Source organism: Mustela nivalis (genome assembly GCF_964662115.1).
Source record: "Mustela nivalis genome assembly, chromosome: 18".
NCBI classification, from domain to species: domain Eukaryota; kingdom Metazoa; phylum Chordata; class Mammalia; order Carnivora; family Mustelidae; genus Mustela; species Mustela nivalis.
This window is the reverse complement of record NC_139037.1, coordinates 31,528,149-31,548,160: the sequence shown is the minus strand read 5'-3', so window position 1 is coordinate 31,548,160 and position 20,012 is coordinate 31,528,149. Positions and strand designations below refer to the sequence as shown.

General features: G+C 44.4%; 1 long non-coding RNA gene across 3 annotated transcripts; it reads right to left on the bottom strand.

Moving 5' to 3' along the window:
- Positions 1-381: 381 nt before the first annotated feature.
- LOC309853263 lies at positions 382-18,621 on the bottom strand. Of its 3 annotated transcripts, XR_014305606.1 has the most exons (8): positions 18,535-18,621; positions 15,692-15,815; positions 6,109-6,170; positions 5,194-5,297; positions 2,894-2,986; positions 2,437-2,700; positions 1,279-1,382; positions 382-644 (listed from the first exon to the last, which is right to left on the bottom strand). It is a non-coding gene; the product is annotated as an uncharacterized lncRNA (long non-coding RNA). The 3 variants fall into 3 exon arrangements; XR_014305607.1 differs by lacking the exon at positions 5,194-5,297; XR_014305608.1 differs by lacking the exons at positions 5,194-5,297; positions 6,109-6,170 and having other exon boundaries at positions 2,894-2,972.
- Between the last annotated feature and the right edge of the window lie 1,391 nt (positions 18,622-20,012).

The window sequence follows — 20,012 nt, the reverse complement described above, 5'->3', positions numbered from 1 at the left end:
ATTGTTTCGGTGTTGAACACCCAGACATACAAAGGAAAAATCCAACTGTTAGGATATCAAAGGTAGGACTGAATATCTCACGCACAATAGAAAAAGATCTGAAGGTCAGAGTGAATGGGCTGATAAAGCTATGAGGGAAACCCTCATAAATTAGATCAGCTAGAAGCATGACTTCACTTATTTCCTGAGTCATCAGGTTAATGAAAAAAAATCTGTGATAGGAGGAATGGAGGCTTGCTCTTTTCATGTATGAAGTCCAGGCATAGTACCCAGCACAGAACAGGTGGGCTCTAGGCCCTGTGTGATATTGAGTGTCTCCTGCTTAGACTAAAGAAGTCAACTACTAGCAGGCAGCTGCATGGCAAATGTGTTGATGAGAACTCTCCCAATAGTAAATGACCGAAATCCAACTGACATTAACTTAAGGGGGAAAAAAAGGTGATGTGGTTCAAGCAACTGAAATGTTCCAGGATAGAGATAATTTCAGGCACAGCTGGATCCAGGAAGTCAAAAGTTGGTCATTGGATCTTAGATTTGTCCTTCATATTTTGGTTCTTCTTTCCTCTTATGGGCTCCATTTTAGGGCAGATTCCTCATGGAGCAGAGCCAAGCAGCTGTGGGCTTATATCCTTCCAGTTTCAAGTCTATCAGAGAGAAAAAAAGACTGGGTTAGTAGAAGTCCAGGTCTGAGTCTCAGCAGGACCCGGGTCACATGCCCAGCCCAGAAGCACTCACCATGGACAGGGCCAGTGAAGCGTTCTGACTGGTCCTGATGGATCGCCCCATCAGTGCCCATATATTCTTACCAAGATGTACTAAGTCACTGGCAAGTTTTAAGTAGTATACATTGTTCAAGGTACTTTGGGGTTGTGGGGTTGGGGGAAGCTAACTGCCTTCAAACCACATCGACAGAGCTACATTCCTTTCCATGGGACAGTGGTCCCCAAAGGAAATTCAGGATTTTGCAACTCCAAATGACAGGTGTTGCCAGTGGGGGTAGCGATAAGGGAGAACTCGGGAACTTCCTGTGTAGCCCTCAAAGGTGGTTAGAAGATTATCCCCCAGGAAAAAGGTTCCACCCCACAGGGTGGGGGTCTGTGAAACCCACACCAATTCAGTGGTCAATGAATGCTTCCCTCTAGAGGGAAAAGAAAGCGGGGTCCTGACCAGGTTAATGTCCCCTGATAAACAGAAGGGAGAGAGACAGCAGTAAAACTGTGAGCTGGTGTAGTGGGCCGAATGGTGGCCTTTTTAGACACTGAGTCCCAACCCTGTCACCTGTGCATGTTGTCTTCAATGGAGACCTTTGTGTAGATGTGATCTTGAGATGAGGAGGCTGTCCTTGGTTATCTCGGTAGGCTCCGAATGACATCACAAGTGACCTTTAAGAGAGAGGCAAGGGGAGATATGACACAGACAGAAAAGGAGGCAAAGGGACCCTGGAGGCAGATGTCGGTCGGAGTGATGTGGCCGCAAGTCAAGGAATGCCAGCAGCCCCTGGAATCTGGAAGAGGCAAGAGACAGTTTCTCTCTTAATGCCTCTGGAGGGATTGTAGCCGACACTTTGATTTTGTCTGGTGATTCAGACTTCTGGCCCCCCACACTGCAAGAGAATAAGTTTCTTTTGCTCTAAGCCACCAAGTTTGAAACGGTTTGTTTTAACAGCCCCTGGGAAGCAAAGAGGGACAGCGTGAGGGAAGCATTATCTTATAGCAGGATGGTTAGGCTGGGACAGAAGGGGTCGTCAAAGGATCGCCCGGGGAGGTGACTGTAGACACGGCCAGGCCGGGGAGTGTGGCCACAGTTGTCAGGAAAGCAAGTTTCGCCAACACTGAAAGAGTCATTTTTCTGCCCCCAGTGGTGGTCAGAGCCCAGGACTTGCGTAAAGACAGATACTGTGTGTCCTATGCGGCCTGTTCCTACACGTGGAATAATGAGTGTGCTTATTAACTGGGGAGCTGGGCCAAAGAGGCAACGCACAGTCTTCTGCTTTCAGGAAAGCTGCCGGAGCAGGGAGCCTCCCTTTGGCCGGGTGCACTGGGCTGCTCTCTGGCTAGGCTGACCAGGGAAGCTTAGTGATCTTTTCCCCTGTCCTGTGGCAGCCTTCAAAGGACACATCCTTGACACCCAGTGTCCAGAAGGTCCCCTTCCTTCCAGTTTCCTCCTCTCCCCAAGAGGAGAATTATTTTTAATCCTCCTGATGGGTTTAACTCTCTTAATGGCTTGCCTTTTTTCCCACGTTTGGGGGGAGAGAGAGATTTCACAAACAAGCAGAATTATATACGTGAAAGCAGCTAATGGTTACTGGGCACTCACACCGGGCTAAATGTTTCAGAGCTGTTGAATCCTCCTTGCAAAGCTGTGAGCTTAACCCCATTTGGCAGATGCAGAAACTGAGGTTCAGATAGGGTTAGCTTCTCATCTAAAGCCACACACCTAGTACGCAGTGGCCAGGCTTTCAGCCGTGAGAATCCGGGGTGGGGCTTGCTGGCAGGATCTGACCTCTAAACCCATGATCCCTAGGCCCCAAGCCACAGCGGGAGGCAGGACAGCCCAGTGGTCCAGCCCAAGATGGCGGCTCTCACATCCCTCTGGTCCTTCCTGGGGTGGGGGTGGGGGGGTGCTCACACCCAGAGATCTTCCAGAGGCTGCTTTTGGTCTGCATCTCATTCTTCATGCTGCTACTTCTGAGCTGTGTTACTGATGAGAAAACAGCTTAGTAAAATCAATGGTTTTAAATTATACCTTTATGTACCAAGGATACAAAACAAGCTACAAAACAGAAATACTTTCCCGTGACAAAAAAATCAATCTTGCTGATGCAACTGTTTCTTGAGCTTGCCTCCCCGCCCCCCATCCCCATCCCCACCCCCACCGCCAGTTACCCTCTTACTTAAGACTTTCTCTGCTCTTCCATCTGCCGGCTTTGTGTAGACTTTCTTCAGGTTTCTTGCTCGGGAGACTCGTTTTATCTAAAAGGTCAATTCTTTCAGCGGGGCACCAAGCAGAATTGAATATAATTATCCCAATCTCTACCGTGTAGAATTCATGCTTGAATTCATTCAAAAAATAGCATGCAGTATAATTAACTCAGAGTCCAACCAAATCTATTGAGAAAGCCTCAGGTATCATACAGTTCCACTTACAATAGAACATTTTCATTTAAGGACATTGTACGTATTAACCCAAGTCAGCATCCAATTACTCTGAATAAGTGAATTCTCTGTTCCAGGAATGTAATTTGAAAATGTTGTCATGCAATCCGAGGCAAAAGGTCCTTTTTCATTAATCTAACTCTCATTAAAGTGGAAGCCTGCAGGTTATTTCAAATCCATTAGTTTTAAATACAGGTGATTACAATTCTATTGCACGTAAGACAACAAAAGTGTCTATCAAGAAATATTGGGACGTTTTGAGGGATGGGACTGGTCTGGGGTTTTGCTGTCAAGGCTGAGGATGAGATTTGCCAGATGATGGAATGGGAGACTGTTTTTTTTTTGAACCCCCCAGGGCATAGGCAATCAACTGCATAAACCCAGAGGGTGAATCTACCCTCTGGAGAGAGCTTGTGTTTGTCCCGTTCTCCCAGAATCCTCTGCTGTGTCTATTTCCAATCCACTTAGCTTTGGAAGCTTGGTGAAATGAGCACTCACCAGTTTTAATTCTTTAAGGGCCTGGCAATCTTTGGACACGTGGCATCATCTGCCTAGATTCTCCTCCCCTACGCCTACTTGCAACCTACTCATCTTTCAAGTCTCTGACTCAAGGCCCCCTCTCCCAGGCAGCCTCCCCTGGCTACCCTGACCGGGTGTGATGGGCTTCTGTCCTGAAACCCTTCAACCCTAAGCGCCTGATTCCTTTGGTGTTTGCCACCAGCTCCCCCAACATTTTAGTTATCTTTTCCACTTTGATTGAATTCAATAGATATTTCTTGAGTATCTAGCGAAGGTCAGGCACTGGATAGGTTCCTAGAGATTCAACAATGAAAGGGTCACAAACTTCATGCCTTCAAGAAACTCATGTTCTAGTGGGTGGGGTGAGGGAGAGACTAGGAACTAGGCCATTAGCCTAAGTGCCCATGACTGCTATCTGTGAGGCAGAAACTCCCAACTTGAACTTCATACCCTTGACTCATTTCCCATTAGATACGGAACACAGTCTGTACCTTTGACAAGACCTCGAGGGTTCCATGATGATCTGGGCCTCTCTCCCTCTCCCACCTTCCTATCTTTACTTTCTTTTCCCTCTTTCCCCACACTGGTTTCTCTGAACTCTTTAAACATTCTAAATTCTCTCTGATGCCTCAGTGCCTTTGTGCCTGCTTTGCTCAATGCCTCTCTCTGCAAACTCTTCAAACTAATTTTTCCTCCTTACACTTTAGTTCTCAGCTCAAAGGCCTCCACCTTATGGAAAAATCTTCTTAACTATACTTTCAAAAGTAACCTTCAAATCTGAGATATCCCCAGTTTATTTCTTTCAAAACCCTTTAGTCACCTGAAATATTAAATATTTACTTATTTAAGTGATGTCTCCATCCCTCCCTAGAGTCTACATTATAGGAAGTCAAGGACATGGTCAACTTTAATTATCACGAAATCTAGCACACCTAGCCCCAAGCCTGGCATAGAGCAAGGACTCACTAACAGTTGTTGCATACAAGAAAAAACAATGAATAAATGACTCAGGAGTTCTTGAAGTTGAGACTCTAGGAATTGCCAGGCAAAAGATAGGGAAGAAAAATGATGTCTTATTTTCAGTGTGGATCATGGCATTGGGTGGGATTCTTCATTTATGGCTCTCCAGAATGACACCTTCTATATCCAAGATGACAAAATATGTCTGTTGTCTGATTTACGTCATTTTCAGGGGCTAGGTGAACCCAAAGGATGAGCAGGGAAATATCAGAACTTGATTGAGACTGAGCCCTAAAAAGAGGTCCATAAAGCTTGCTTCTCTCCTCACCATGGAACACAAGATGGCATCCCTACATCCAACCCTTCTTAACTTCCTTTGGTGTCTATAGCTTCCCCACCTGTTTGCTGGATGCAGAGCTCAGGGCCAGGTGACTGGAGAATTGAACAATGTTAGTCACCATCTCAACTTCGGAGAGAATTACACTCGCTTTAAGGAAAATAAATCTTTCGCAGAACGATGAACCCTTTCTGGGTGTTGAAGTTCATTTATGTCCATTACCTCTGTTACTGTATCACTGAAACCTTCCAAAGTCAAAACACATGGACAGCAGCATTAAGTGGACTTCAGAGCAGGGAATGAGTGACGTCCTGAAAGTCACATATCTGGAAATACACCAAACGCGCACCTGAATCCAGGTGTTGATGGCCACGTAATAACTTTGCCAGGCTTGGCTGCCCCCAGGAAACCATGGTGTGAGTCAGAGGGAACTCCTTCAGACTCCTCTGGGACACGCAAGGTCAGGTAGAGGTGCATTAGTCTGGAAGACTGAGCATCATGGAAGTGGCCTCGGGATCCCCTTGACCGTTACCCTTGGAGAAAGTCATTCAGCAGAAAGACTTTCCCACCATTTCAAACTTTTTATCGCAGCCAGTTTGCACTTCCCTGCCCACCTCAAGGACTGCCACTGTCCTGAGGCATTCCTCAAATATTCTTCTCCATCTTACTCCTGCCGACAGTGAGCCCCAAATGATCCTGCTGTGGATTAGATACCATCTTGTGTGCTAACTGTTGCACACGTTGTTCTACCTTCCCCATGACAGTGAAAACAGCCTGGGCAGGAACAATGCCTAATAATACTAATTACAAGACAATAATCCCTTTTACGTGGCCATCCTTTCAAGTTTACAAACCACGTTGAAATTCTCGCCAAATCCTTGCTGGACTCAGGCATAAATGGTGGGAGGGGTGTTGTGATTATTCACATGTGACAGATGAGGAAACAGGTCTGGGAGACACGTGACCTGTTCGAGATGGCACCAGCCACCCAGGCAGATGAACGGTTGGAGACTCAAAGCCAAATCTTCTAATTCTTAGATTCCTCCACTACAGAACCTGGGATTATCTATCTTTGGCTAAAATCTTAGAACTTCAACTATCCCTTTCTTCTCTGGACAAGGTGTTTCATCTTCTGACCTTGACCGCTGAGCTTCTCGAACTCTCCAGGCAAGCTGGGTAACAGGCACAGAAGAGCAATACTGTCAGAGAAAAGATGGCGTTGATTGAAAAAACAAATATGTAAATAAGGGAAAATACCAGGCAGCTGTTTCCATGGGGTTCCCCCAGCTGCACCTGTCAAGAATTGATGGGCATCAAAGACATCTGTGAGCATCAACCCCGAATATTCCAGTTGTCATGCACAACCAAGAGCTCCAGCTTGGTTGACTTGAACCTTTAGACCTTGGTTGGCTTGATTGGAGTTTGGGTGACTGGGCCACCCCAAGGGCAGAAACTTCACAAGGAAGGATTTATCTGTGGATCACAAAGGGGCTTAACTACTTCTGGTCTCTTCCCACTTCATCCTCCCTCAGCAAAGAGAGTAGAGTAGCACCCTAGAGAATTTTGCCAGACCTCTACCAAGGAAAGGAGTCTAGAGCACTCAGAGCGGAGGTTTATCTTGGAAACAAGAATGCAGTGAGGAAAAGTCACCAGAGACAAGCTCCAAAGATATTTTTGTAACATTGACCCTTAAGGTTCCCAATCGGGTGCCTGAGATGTTCATGGAAGACAATGTCCACAAAGACCAAAGACCTGAATGATTGTCCATGAATGACGTATGACCTTAGGTGAACCAGGCAGAGGTGACAGTCCCTGGGAGATGGGGCCACCTCTTCTCACCCATCCTGTCAAGAGCCCGGCATGCAAATGAGTGGTGACTGTGTGTGCATAGACTAGACTAGCTCTCCTGTGTGATCAGTATTAGCAAATGTTGGCATTTTACCTCTTAAAGTTTAAAAACCAAACTCACTTGCTCACACCTCCTACTGATCGTTGCATAAAAATATGTCATGATCCTGGGCTGCCAAAATTTTTTCATCCATCCATTTCCTCCCTCTTTCCCCTGCTGCCCCAGTTCTCCTAGCACTTCAGAGGCAACAGGAGAAAAGGACAGAGGACAAAAAGCCACCAATTTACACTCCTTAAAATCACACGTGCGGGAATGTGTGTGCACACACACAGGGTAATGATGCTGCTCTCGCCTTTTAAAGCACTTTTTTGCCTTCCAGACCCTGTGCTAAGTGTGCTTTTTGCATGATCTTATTTGACCCTGTGTTATTAAAATCAGCCCCCTCACAATGAACCGAGCTCCGTGTCACACGTTAGAAAGTGGGAACGTTTAAAAAATAAAAACCATGCTTACAGTTTTACCTCTCAGAGCAATCCTCAGAACCCTTGCTTCTCTTTATTCTTGCAAATGGGCCGGTGACTCCTTTTTTTTTCTAAAGGGACATTTGAATTTCTTTTCAAATGCATATCTGACCCCATTTAGTGCGACTTCCTTTATTTTCCCAAAATGTATATTTGAATGTCTTTTCAAATGTAATAGCCTTTTGAAGTTTGTTTACTCAGGAGTACCAGGCCTTCTTTTCTTAGGAATTCCACCACATTTTCTGGAAGCTGCTAAGTGGGGCGGGAGGTGGAAGATATCATATTTATGTATTGTCTTTATGTCTAAAATTACTTTTATTTATGAATAAATACCTGTATGACGGATTAAGTATTACGTGCTAGGTATCATGTACAAACACTTGCATTTATATAAAGGAGGACCGATGAGATGGATATGTTGAGAACTGAGGTGGGGAAGTCCCCCAGCTCAATCCCTGGGGGGTGGGAGGAGGGCGGGGGAGGGCCCCTTATTCCTGCCTGCTGATCTTGAGTAAATGTGAAAAGCCATACTTCAAGGCTTTTCTTTTTTTCCCACAATATCTCATGACATTTTTTGAGAAATGTACTGTAATTATCCTGGTTCACAGCTAGGATTCCGAGAGATGAAACAAGTCACACCATGTTACGTGGCCAGGAAATGGTAAAGCCAAGGTTACCCCTAAGTCCAATTCTTTTCTGAATTTCCAATGAGATGCTGATTTTTACAAAGGTTTTTTTGTGGTTCCGGGTCTGGATTTGGTCACGCAGTGACTAGGATACCTGTTTGGGGTTCAATCACATCATAGGTGGCTGTTCGCCCTCAGGGCATCCCTCACCCATCCTCTGCTCTGGCTCTGCTCTGGATTGTGGGAGGACTCATCCCTGCACGATGCACCCCAGATTTCCATAGGCATTGGTTTCCAACTGAGTTCAGCCAATGGAGATGCCCTGGATGCCTTCAGAGCCTACCGGACAGCTTCTGCCTTGGATTCCAGCAATCTGTACCCTCTCTTTGACAACTGTCCCTTACTCCTGGGAGTGGGCAGTGGGTTCCTGCTATCTCTAATCTCAGATTGGCCCACTACCCCTTTGGGCTTCTTACCTCTTCTATCGACCATGTCACCATACCCCTATATTAAATACCTTCTGTTCATAACACTTAGACTAACTAGACTCTGCCTTTCTGGTCTGAACAGGACAATGCAGAGATAAATACACACACCTGAAATCCTTTGAGAAGACCATAAGAGACATCACAGCTAAAATGGTATGGAGCCTCCTGTGTTTGTTGGGTGGTTTGGTGGTTGGTTGCCTGCTCGTGTCTGTGGTGGGTTGTTGACTGCATTTCTCATATTCCCAAGGAGGACTTCACCAAGAGTGAATGCAGGCAGGGAGGGAGAAAACACTCTACCTATAGGCAGATATGAAGATAAAATATTTCCATGTATTTCAGCATGCACCTTTTTCTAGTTCCTTGAAGGTTAAGAATGCCCTCTTGGACTCTGTGTCCAACTCATGACTTCTTTAATTAACTACAAAGTGTAGCAAGACTGGGCACAAGTCTGTTGACCACAATCAGACAAATGTAATAATTCTAAATCTGAATCTATGTGTCCATACCTGATTTTGGGTCCCCTAACCTTGCTCTATGTCTGTTCCTATTGAACTGAAAACGGGACTGAATAAGGAAGATTTGTAAGGCTCACTGGGAGGTCCAAGTTTCAGCTGGACACAGGACAATATCCATAGAGTTTCCCTGGGCACCCCCTGAAAATGCAGCTGCTTCTTTTCCCACCAAGGAAGCCCCTGGGAGATGTCTCTGTCTGGTTACGGCATAAGTGAATTACAGTAGCAAGTCTTAACCAGAGACATTACACCGCTTGGTTTCCACACAGTCTGTGTTGGAGCAAAAATCTCAATTCAGGACATGTTGTGTGTATTAGTCATTGTTCTCCAAAGAAACAGAACTTATTGGACATATACGCAGAGATCAATTACAAGGAACTGGTTCACACAATTATGGAGGCTTGGTGAGTCCAAATTCTACAAAACAGTTTTTCAGTTTGAGTCTAAGAGCTGCTGAAGGACCTGGAAGAGCTGATGTCCCAGTTCAAAAACCATCAGGCAGGAAGGTCTGCTAGTCCAGGTTGAAGGTCATCAGGCAGAAGAATGCTCTCTTCCTGGGAGGAAAGTCAGCATTTTGTTCTATTCATACCTTCCACTGATGGGATGAGGCCCACCCACATTATGCAGGGGTGTCTGCTTTACTCAGTTTACCAAATTAAATGTCAGCCTCATCCAAAATCATCTTCACAGAAACACCGAGAATAATGTTCGACCAAACACCTGGGCCAGTCAAGTTGACCCATGAAATTAACCATCCCAGGGGGTGAGAGGTTTTATAAAACATAAAAGTTGAATCACAAGGATGATTCCACTTATAGGAGGTACGTAGAGTAGTCAAATCCATAGAGAGAAAGCAGAATCTCTGTTAGCAGGTGTTGGAGGGAGATGGAATGGGGATTTATTAATGGAGAGTTATTTAATGGGGACAGAGTTTCAAGTTGGGACAAGGAAAAAGTTCTGGAGATGGACGGTGGTGAAGGCTGGGCTGCACAGCACTGTGAATGTCTTGAACACCACTGAACCGTAGGTCTCGAAAACGGTGAAAATGATTGATTTTAGTCATGTATATTTTAACGCACTGAAAGTTAAAATATAAGTAGTTAAGTAGAAAAAAAAAACGAACAAAAAATTAGGTAATGGAGTTGTCAACGCATTAATTAATATTTCCATAATTTCTCAGTCAAAAAAATAAACAAAGATTGTTTCCTTTACCTGGTGTTTCCTAATAAATCACACCAAATAGAGGGACTTCAAACAGTGACAACTTATTACTATGTTGTTGTTGTTATTCTGGCTTGGGATCCCTCACAAAGAGTCAGTCAGGCAGTGGTTGAGGCTCAACCATGTCAGAAAGCTTCTCTTCTGTGCCTGGGGCCTGGCCTGCACCTCATCCCTTCTGTCTCAGTCTAGCATTGAAGCACACCAAGGCAGGCCTCCTTGTAGGGCCAGGAAAATGGACTCCGCTTTTCAAATGGGAGAGGGACAAGAATCGGTAGCCTTCTCGAAGCCACCCTAAGGTGACTGAGCAGTGACAGTAAGCAAGAACGTTCTGACTTGATTCTCATTCTGTGGCATCAGTTACAAGAATATCTCCCTTGGGAAAGAAAGCTCCATGACCCAGAACGTCACAATTTCCAGCTCCCAAAACCCTGAGACCATCAGGATTCCACGGCAATAGGCATGGGCCTTCTGGTCAACCAAATCCTTGACCCAACAGGGTTTCTAAGTACACTACTGCGCAAGTGGCCAACATTCAAAGGCTTGGCAATTCCATGTGCTTAATGCTGCAAGTCTGCAGAAATTCATTTCAACCTTCTCAGATGACTCAGAAGCTGGCAGTGAGGAGGAGGGGGTCACCACCAGCGGGCATCCATTATCATTTCGCTGGTCCGGCACCCCAGGGCTGGTTGACAGAATGCCAAAGAGATAAACCTCTTTTACTGTAATTCACACTCTGAAAAAAAGGGATTTACTAGGCAAATTAAGAGGGTGAAGAAACTTGCAGAGGGTGACATTCAGCCAGTTCCAGACACCAAACTTTTCAAGCACTTTAGAAGCACAATTTACATACAATTACAGGAATGCTTCATTTATCCGCCCCTGTCAGGGGAAGAGAGTTGAACGGAGTGAATTTTTCAGATAATGCTTGCTTCCCTCTAGAGGCACCAAGCCCTTTTCACCAGGCTGGACAGAACTCTTACCCAGACGAATTGCCAGGGCCCAGAAACCCACAAAAGAGCACATGGCAGGTGGCTTCGCCTTTCTTGGAGGAAGACGAGCTTTCAGACAGCGGTTATCCTGCCGGTCTCCGAAACAACAGTGGCCCAGATGACCCCCCCTCTGCGGGGCAGCCTTCCTGCATTCAAAACACATCCATTGACCCCCTACTTCTGCAAGGGGGTGGTTTTCATGGCTTTCTTCCTGTTGTTCTTTCTAACTTCGGGGACAAAGAATTGAGATCGTTTACTTCTAAGCAAGCGGCTCACTGTATCATCAGCCTTTCCATTTGGTTGTTTAAATCTCTGATCCCCTTACTGGCCCCTCACTTCCCCTTAGGCGTCCCTGCTCACCTGTTAGATACACAATCATTCATGCCTGTGTCTTAGTAAAATGCGTTGTGCTGTTTTGTGTGTCGATGTTCTATATTCATATAAATGGTATGGTCCCATGTAGTTCTACTTCTCCCACCAAACTCCATGACTTTAAGAAGGACCTATCCTGCTTCTGAACACGGTCTTGTATTCTGCAGGCAGCCATGTTTTATCCATGGGACTGTCCTAGGGATGGACAACCAGGTCACCTCTACCTCCCAGCCACAGAACTGCACTGCAAAGAACATCCTTTCGCACCTACCCGAGAAGGACACTTTCTCTGAGGGGGGCTGTGAGAGGCCAGGGTGGGGACGACACGATCTTGAAGTCTATCTGTACTCCATTTCAGAAGAGCTAACAGAGTCTTCTCCAGAATGGCCATGTTGGTTTATATGCCCCCGGCATTTCCTGAGGGGCCCTGTGTGCCCACCTCATCATCGATGTTTGGTATCATTCTTTCTTCTGCTTGATTGGAGGATAATTAACATACATTGTTCTTTGGGTTTCAAGTGTGCTATATAATCATTCACCCTTTCTATACATTCTTCCGTGCTCACTGAGGTGAGTCTGCTCTTAAAATCCCCTTTACCTATTCTATCCACCCCCCACCTATGTCTAGTTGGTTCTCTGTACTTGTCTACCTTTTTTATTTGTCTCTTTTCTTCTTTGTATGTTCATCTGTTCTGTTTCTTAAATTCCAGTGAAATCTTATGGTATTAGTCTTTCTCTGACTGACTTATTCCACTTAGCGTTATACCCACAAAGTCCATCCATGCTGTTGCAAATGGCAAGCTCTCCTTCTTTTTTATGCTACATATATACCACCTCTTTGTCCATTCATCTATGGATGAACACTTGGGTTGTTTCCATATTTGGGCTCTTGTAAATAACGCGGCTATAAACGTAGGCGTGCCCGTATCTTCTTGCGTTAGTGTTTTTGTTTGCTTTGGGTTAATACCCAGCAGTGAAATTACTTGATGGGGTAGTAATTTGATTTCCAATTTTTTGAGGAACCTCTATGCTGTTTTCCAGAATGGCTGCACCAGCTGGCATTCCCACCAACAGTGCACGCAGGCTCCTCTTTCTCTGTATCTTCATCAACACTTACTGTTTCTTGTGTTGTTGATTTGAGCCATTCTGACCAGTAAGAGGAGACATCTCACTGTGGTTTTTCTTTGCATTTCCCTGCTGATGAGTGATGTTGAGCATCTTTTCATGTGTCCATTGGCCATCTGGATGTCTTCTTTGGAAAAATGTTTACTTAATTTGTTTTAACCAATCATGATGGGTACAGAATGTTACCTACATGCTTTACTTTTGATTTTGCTGATTATTAGAAGGTTGAACACCTCTCTGTAGGTGTGTCAGCCATCATCCCTTTACCTAGTCACTGTTTTCCCAGGCTAACCACCCCCTGCTGACTGTCTTTCGTGACTCTTAGGGAACTAAAATGCTTAATTTGGGTGTAGAAAATAAATTCCTTCCTATTATTGTAGGTCCTTTTCTCTTCCCTAGTAATCTCACCTGTCACTTTAAAGTCCTTTCCATATTTTTCCCCTAGTCCCCCAAAACTGAATTCCACGTCTGAGTCTTACTCTGGTTTTCTCTCTGTCAGGCATACCCTCTTCCCATGGGCTCCACCAGTTCAATCCCTACCCTGATTTTTTTTTTTTTTTTAAGAAATAGAGTGTGAACTGGGGTGGAGGGCAGAGGGAGAGAGAGAATCTTAAGCAGACTCCAAACCCTGTGTGGATCCCAATATGAGGCTCGATCTCACAATCCCAACCTGAGTTGAAATCAAGATTCAGATGTTTAAGTGACTGAACCACCCAGGCAAACCCCCCACCCACATTCTTTTCTTTTGTTCCAACTCTGCACATCACCTTGCTTGCATATCAATTCAGCATCCCATAACTCCTGAAGTTAGTCATTGTGATCTCCATCTCCCCTGTGAGATTAAAAGTTCCTTGAAGGTGGGACTTGAACTCCACCTGCCTTGCTATTCCCAGGTGAGCTTCACAGTGACAGGCAGACAGCAAGGAATTGGTAAGTTCCTATTGAACATATTAAATAAATCTTTTTAAGAAAGTGTACAGCCTGAAAAATAAGCTAGTCTCCAGCCAGCATTAGCATGCCCCATTGAAATGTGCTGACATTTAAAGAAAAGTCCAATGTAAAATCCAGCTAAAACCTTCTCCTTTGGAGTAAGTGAAGGCATGGAAGGAATTTGTTCAGTAAATCCAAGGCTGCAGACTCAACAGGTCTCTATAGGAAAGAGAGATGTGAGAGGAGAACATGGGGAACAGAGAAAGTACTAGATCTTTCCATCAAGGGGTGAAGATCATCCTATTTCACAATGGTGTACCTTCTGTCTTCTGGTTATTGATTATTGTGGGTGATCTGCCACCGATTTGTCCTTAAAGCTGTGGTGGTGATCTATGATTGCCTCTCCCAGTTCTGGGGGGTGACTGGGCTCCACTGGTCAGTTCTTACTTGGGAGTGGGGTTGGACAACCATTACAGTTAGACTATGGCTCTAGCTGGAATCATCTGGAGGCCTTCTTCACTCACATGTCTGGTCCATGGGCTTGACCAACTGGGCCACTCGACTATCCCTTGAGGTGTTCTGTCTGTGAGGTCTTGCCATCTTGGTGGCTATCGGTAGCCAAACTTCTCACATGGCTGCACAGGGCTTTAAAGGCATGGGTCTGAGGAGTTGGAGGAAATGAGCAAGCAAAGCAGGAGGAAGCCATTCCACCTTGCTGACCTGGCCTCAGGAGTTATGTGGCAGTGTCTCCAGCATCTCTGTTCATTGGGGCAAAGACCCACCCAGGTTCAGGGGGAGGAGAAATAGACCTCACATCTTTACAGAGATCAGAAAGATTTGGAAAATGCTTTGGAATTTTGAAACATTACTATGACTATTTTTGGAAAATACAATTGCCTCCGGCTTGTATCTTCAAACCCCAAAACCAGACTGAAGGTATGACAGTGTCTTGGTTGCCCTGTCTGAACAATGAGCCAACTGGGGAGGCCAGTGGTTTTAAGATTTATTTATAGTAACTTTCATCTAACAAATCTTTTTCTTAAACTCAAAATAAAGAGCCAGTAAGGTTGAAGTTGTTACCTTGGAATACAGATGCCACAAACCCCCCAACCATTATAGCTTCCTCTTTCTGCACTAAGGCTCTAAGCTGGCTTCAGCTTGGAACCTTCCCAGCTTTGACAATTGCATAGCCTCGGGGGAGAACCCAGGTCCCAGGGAGGACTGGGCTTTCTTTCTGGCTCCTCAGCTTGTGCCTACAGATCAAATAAACCCCCTTCTGTTGCCACTCCCATTACCCAGGCTGCGAGCTGATTGACTTAACCCAACAGAGATAGATTGGCAAAATTACCCTCGCAATAGGTGCTTGAGAGTAATGGTACCTGGGAGGGACAGGTAAGCAAAAAGGGAACAAACCCAGGCAATTTTCAGACATGGCCACTGCCCATTACTTTCTTCACTTAAATAAACAAATAACCCCCAGGCAATCAGCAGCCAGAACCTCAGAGGCTGCAGGAATGATTTCCTTTCACTAGAAGCCAAGACCAATCAATGCTCCTTAATCGCAACACCACATGCACAAACAGCCCGTGCAGCCCCAGCCAGCTCTCCACTTGCAGACATCTACTCCACACAGAGTGGGTCTGAGACTCCTCTTTCCCATGCCCCGAAGTAGGGAAGGGCAATAATTAAAGGAGAAAACCAGCCCCATCACATGCAGCTGGGGCTCTCTGCTGGGTAAGGCAGTGGATACGGTCCAGTGTGCTGAGACTGAGGGAAAAATGAAGTATGAACGGGATCTTGGACATTGGAGGTTCTGTGAGAAAACACAGGGATCATCTTCCATCACCAACTTCTAGAATCTACTCTGTGTTCCTTGAATGTGTCCGGGGCACAACCTTCCTTTTCCCAGTGAATGGATCCCAGTGGGACAGGAACCATGTTGACCCTTGAGACAAATGATCAGGTAGTGAGCCACAGTGAGTGGTCAGAAACTACCTTTTTTCACTTGAGCCAGCATCTGTCCCCACAGGCCCATTCTGAAGTTTGTCTCAGGGAAGATTCCATGGAACACACATTCCCATACCTACCTCAACCTTGACTTTTGCAGTGGTGTCATCTCTGATTATGAAATCAGTGAGCAGCTCAGTATCAATGTCAGCCTTCCCTCCCAGGGTAGCCAGGAAGAAAGGCTCACAAATAATGCTGTCTTATCTGTTGCAACAAGAGAACAAGATTCAGTAAATGTCAAATTTCTACCATTTTCATATTACAATCACCATTTTGGCCATGCCCCACATTTTATTTATTTTTCTTTATATTGAACTCGCTTTTATAGGAAAAGAAAAGAATATTTATTTTTAAGGAAAAGTTTTTATCACTGCCCAAACTGGAAAACCAATGCTGCATACCATAAATAGACTATGACTATAAAAATTAGCACAATGGGAGTTCACGGCGGATTAAACACAAATGTCTTACTCTGCTCATTGCTAAAACCCTAATAAAATGACACTTAAGGGATCAAAAACAAAAAGGTATAAATCCACAGGACCAAAAAACAAAAAACCAGAAGGTAGCTAGCAAACGACAGCTGTCAACCAAATTTTGGAGACTAATGAGAAAATAGATTAATTGGGTCAGTGAGGAAGAAAGCAAAGAGGTAAGCTGTTCTGACCAGGAGTGCCTCTAAAAATCTCCTGGAAAGGTGGGAATTCAGGTAGGGCTACAGTCAGTAAAATGAATGGAAAGCCTGAAATAGAATCTATCAGAGCCCTAGATTCCCTCTCCCACCAACTTCCTGCCGGGAGACCCCAATTCCACCCCAGGGGAAGATGGACAGTTTATTATTTGGCAAGGTTGGTAACAAAATCAGTCCTTCCATCATTAAAGGACCTTTATGACACATATTCTAAAAGTTAAAAAGGCAGTTAACAACATACACAAATCCTTGGTGTTTTACTACCTGGAGGACACACTTTTCTTAGGCACCTGGCCTGCTTGTGCTAAAATGGTAAGGCCTGAGAGGGACCTTGTGGGCTCTGCAGCTTCTGTTATAATCAGATAAGAAGAGGTATTACATCCACAACATAGAAATAGAAGTATAAGAAGGAACATTCAGGGAAAGTTAAAAAAAAAAAAAAAAAAAGAAAAAAGAAAGAAAGAAAAAAAAAGAAAAAACAAAAACCAGTTAGAGGAGAACAAATAAAGGATAAGAAAAAAAGTGAATCATTTCAGGTTTGCCATTTAGATAATAGACATTCCAAAGGAAAAAAAAACAAAAACAAAAACAAATGAACAAACAAACAAACAGAAAAGCCAAAGAAAAGCAAAAACAAACAAACCAACAAAAATCCCAGAGGATACAGAAGGGAGGAAATTATCAAAGAAATAATACAAGAAAATCTCGCAGAAACTAAAGACTTTGGTTTCCTTCCTTCCTTCCTTCCTTCCTTCCTTCCTTCCTTCTTTCTTTTTTGAAAGATTTTTAAATTTACTTTTTAGAGAGAGAGAGCACAAGTGGGGGCAGAAGCTCAGGGAGACAAACTCGAGAAGACTCCATGCTGACCAAGGAGCCCATTGAGGGACTGCTCAATCAACTGAGCCACCCAGGTGCCCCAAGACTTTGTTTTTCTGGTTGAATGGCTCCACTGTGAACCCCTCAGAAGGAATGGACAAATAGTCTCACCAAAGGATATCATCATTAAATTTCAGAGCAGCAGAAATAGAAGGGCCTAAAATCTTCCAGAGAGAAAATTTAAAAAGAAAATAACAACATAACCAGGTATATAAAGAAGTAAGAATGAGTGAGGCGGTAGTCTTTCTCAGCAACTCTAGAAGCCCAGGAATAGTAGTACCTTTACAATTCAGAAGGAAAATTACTCCAACCCTTAAATTTTATACACAGCCAAACTATCAATCCAAAAGGGAAGGGAAATAATAGACATTTTTTTCAAAGGTACTTAATGGTGTCCAAAATATGCACCCTTTCTCAGGAAAGTATCAGGGATGTGCTCCACCAAAACAAGGGGGTAAATCAAGAAAGATGAAGACATGATACCCAGGGCACAGGAGCTTATGCTTAGGATAACAGCAAAGGAAGCCCTGGTGACAGCTGTGCTGTAGGCCTGGGAAGCCACAGGATCAGATGGGGCAGGAGGATGGATGGCTCCAGGAGGGATGTCTCCAGGAATAAATGGAACTGACAGATTAACTGACAGGTGTGGCCGGGTGTAAAATTGGATTGAGGGCCTTTGTACAGAGCTACTGGAGGGTGTGGGAAGAGTCACCCAGACATTCAAAGAGCACCAAGCCAAAGGAGGCAAAGGCCAGGAGAGAATGACATCCTAAGACACTACCCAACTAAGCTTGTGAATAATATTTACCCATTCATCATGAAAACACTAGATCTGGATTCAATTAAAGAAAAAAAAAAAAATACTACAAACCCATGGCAGGAAGTTTGAAGGAGGAGAGAATCAGTCTAAGTAAGAAGTGGTCTAAGAAATAGCTCATTGTTTATATGTGGAAATTAATAATATCTACCCGATGTGTGAGAAAAATCAGGAGACAGTAGCATACACATGTCATTTAAAATTACAGAGAGAAAAAAACCCAAAAGAAATTTCCGTAAGAATCAATAGTGTTTGTTTCAGGGAATTTGAATTTGGGGGCTAGGGGTCGGGGTGGACCAAGGGCCTTGCTGTTTATTACAAGCCTGATACTCTTCAGTTATGGATTAAGTAGTGTTGCTGTACAATTTTGACCCAACTTTTTAAAAGAATCGAAAACTAACACAACTAAAAAAACCACCCTGTTTACATTTTTCGCTAGCTATCATTGCCAGTTGAAAAACTCTGCATCCCAAGGCCCATGGTCTATTTTAAAAAGGAGATTGGGAAAAATCTGAGAGGAGACAGAGACAAGCTAGTACCTGTTAGAGATTCCTCCAATGCAGGTGATCAGAAAGATAGAAAGAGGCCACACAGGGGCTCCTAAAACCTGACCCACACAACCTGTTGCCCAGAACAACCCAAGTTCATTGTTAATGCAGCAAAGGAGATTAGGACTCTGGCAGAGTTCTGGTGGTGTCTCAGGGCATATGACACCAGGCCAGAATCAGCTGAGAAAACATGCTTCAGGAGGGTGTCTCAATTCAGGATTGGTGGAAACAGCAAGGAAAGATTTTGAGAGGACAGAGTCAAAGGAATCTTGGGGCATAAAATGTCTGCTGGTGTGTTCCCTGGAGTGGATGGGTCTTCACAGAAGTCAGACAACTTGGCCTGAGCAGGACGGTCTTGGAACGTGGTCAGGCTCACAAAGACCTAAATATGGTCAGGCTCACATGAGTAGCGAAGGCAGGTTACCTTGGGCAGTGGGGGGCCTGTTCTCAGTGTCAGGCTGAGTGTAAGGGCAGATGGACTGAGTTCTTAAAGAAAACAAGAAAGGAATAATTGACCAATATTAATGAACGTCACCTTTGTGGATCATCTGCACCCAACGTTCCTTGGCTCACATTTTGGGACAAAATGAGTATCATGATAAACAAAGTGTTATGATCAAAAATGCTACTTATACTCTTGGTGATTATTAGACTTCAAAACTTGAGGGCCTGAATCTTTGATGATCTTTCTCTTCCTTCAGTGATTTAGAAACAGTGAGAGAGAGAGAGAGAGAAGCCTAGTTTCGAGCCAGATCCCTTAGTCTCACAGCCTGGTTGCAGGATGACATGTCTGAGGCACTTGCTTTTTTATCTTTTTCAAGGTTCCAGAGTTCTTGGAATGTGAATATTTGAGGCATTTCATTTCAGTATATGCTCAAAAATATTAATATGGTATTATATTGTTATTTTATTTTATTATTGTTATATATTATATTATATCCTATTATTGTATTTCATATTATATCATTATTGTACTACATTATATTATACTATATTATGAATTAAATCCACTAAAAGATTTTGAATAACACCCAATGGAAGGCAATGACCCACATTTACTGGCTGTACTTACTACATCCCCAGATGTTTCCCAGGCCCCTGTGCTGGCCTTGCACAGATGGGAGTAACGGGGCCCATGAGGGGTCCATCGAGAACTCGTGATTGGGGCGGTATGTGTCCAGAGAGCCATGGTTCCCAACTGCCGCCTGCCCGAACACTGATCCCATAACTGCTTTTGCAGTTTCCCTCCTGAGAAAGAGTGCTGCGTGATATTCTCTCCCCACATATAAAGGTCGTTTTCCAATGAAAATAGGATCGAACGTGGTTATTTACTTTCAGAAACAAATGTGTGAGCAAACCTCTTTACCCTGTGTCTGGGAAGCAAGGCCTTCTTCTTGGGGTGTCCTGGGAGCAGGCTCTCCCGAAGCCCAGGCCTGCCAGGATGACTTCTCCCTTCCCTTTCCCATGTG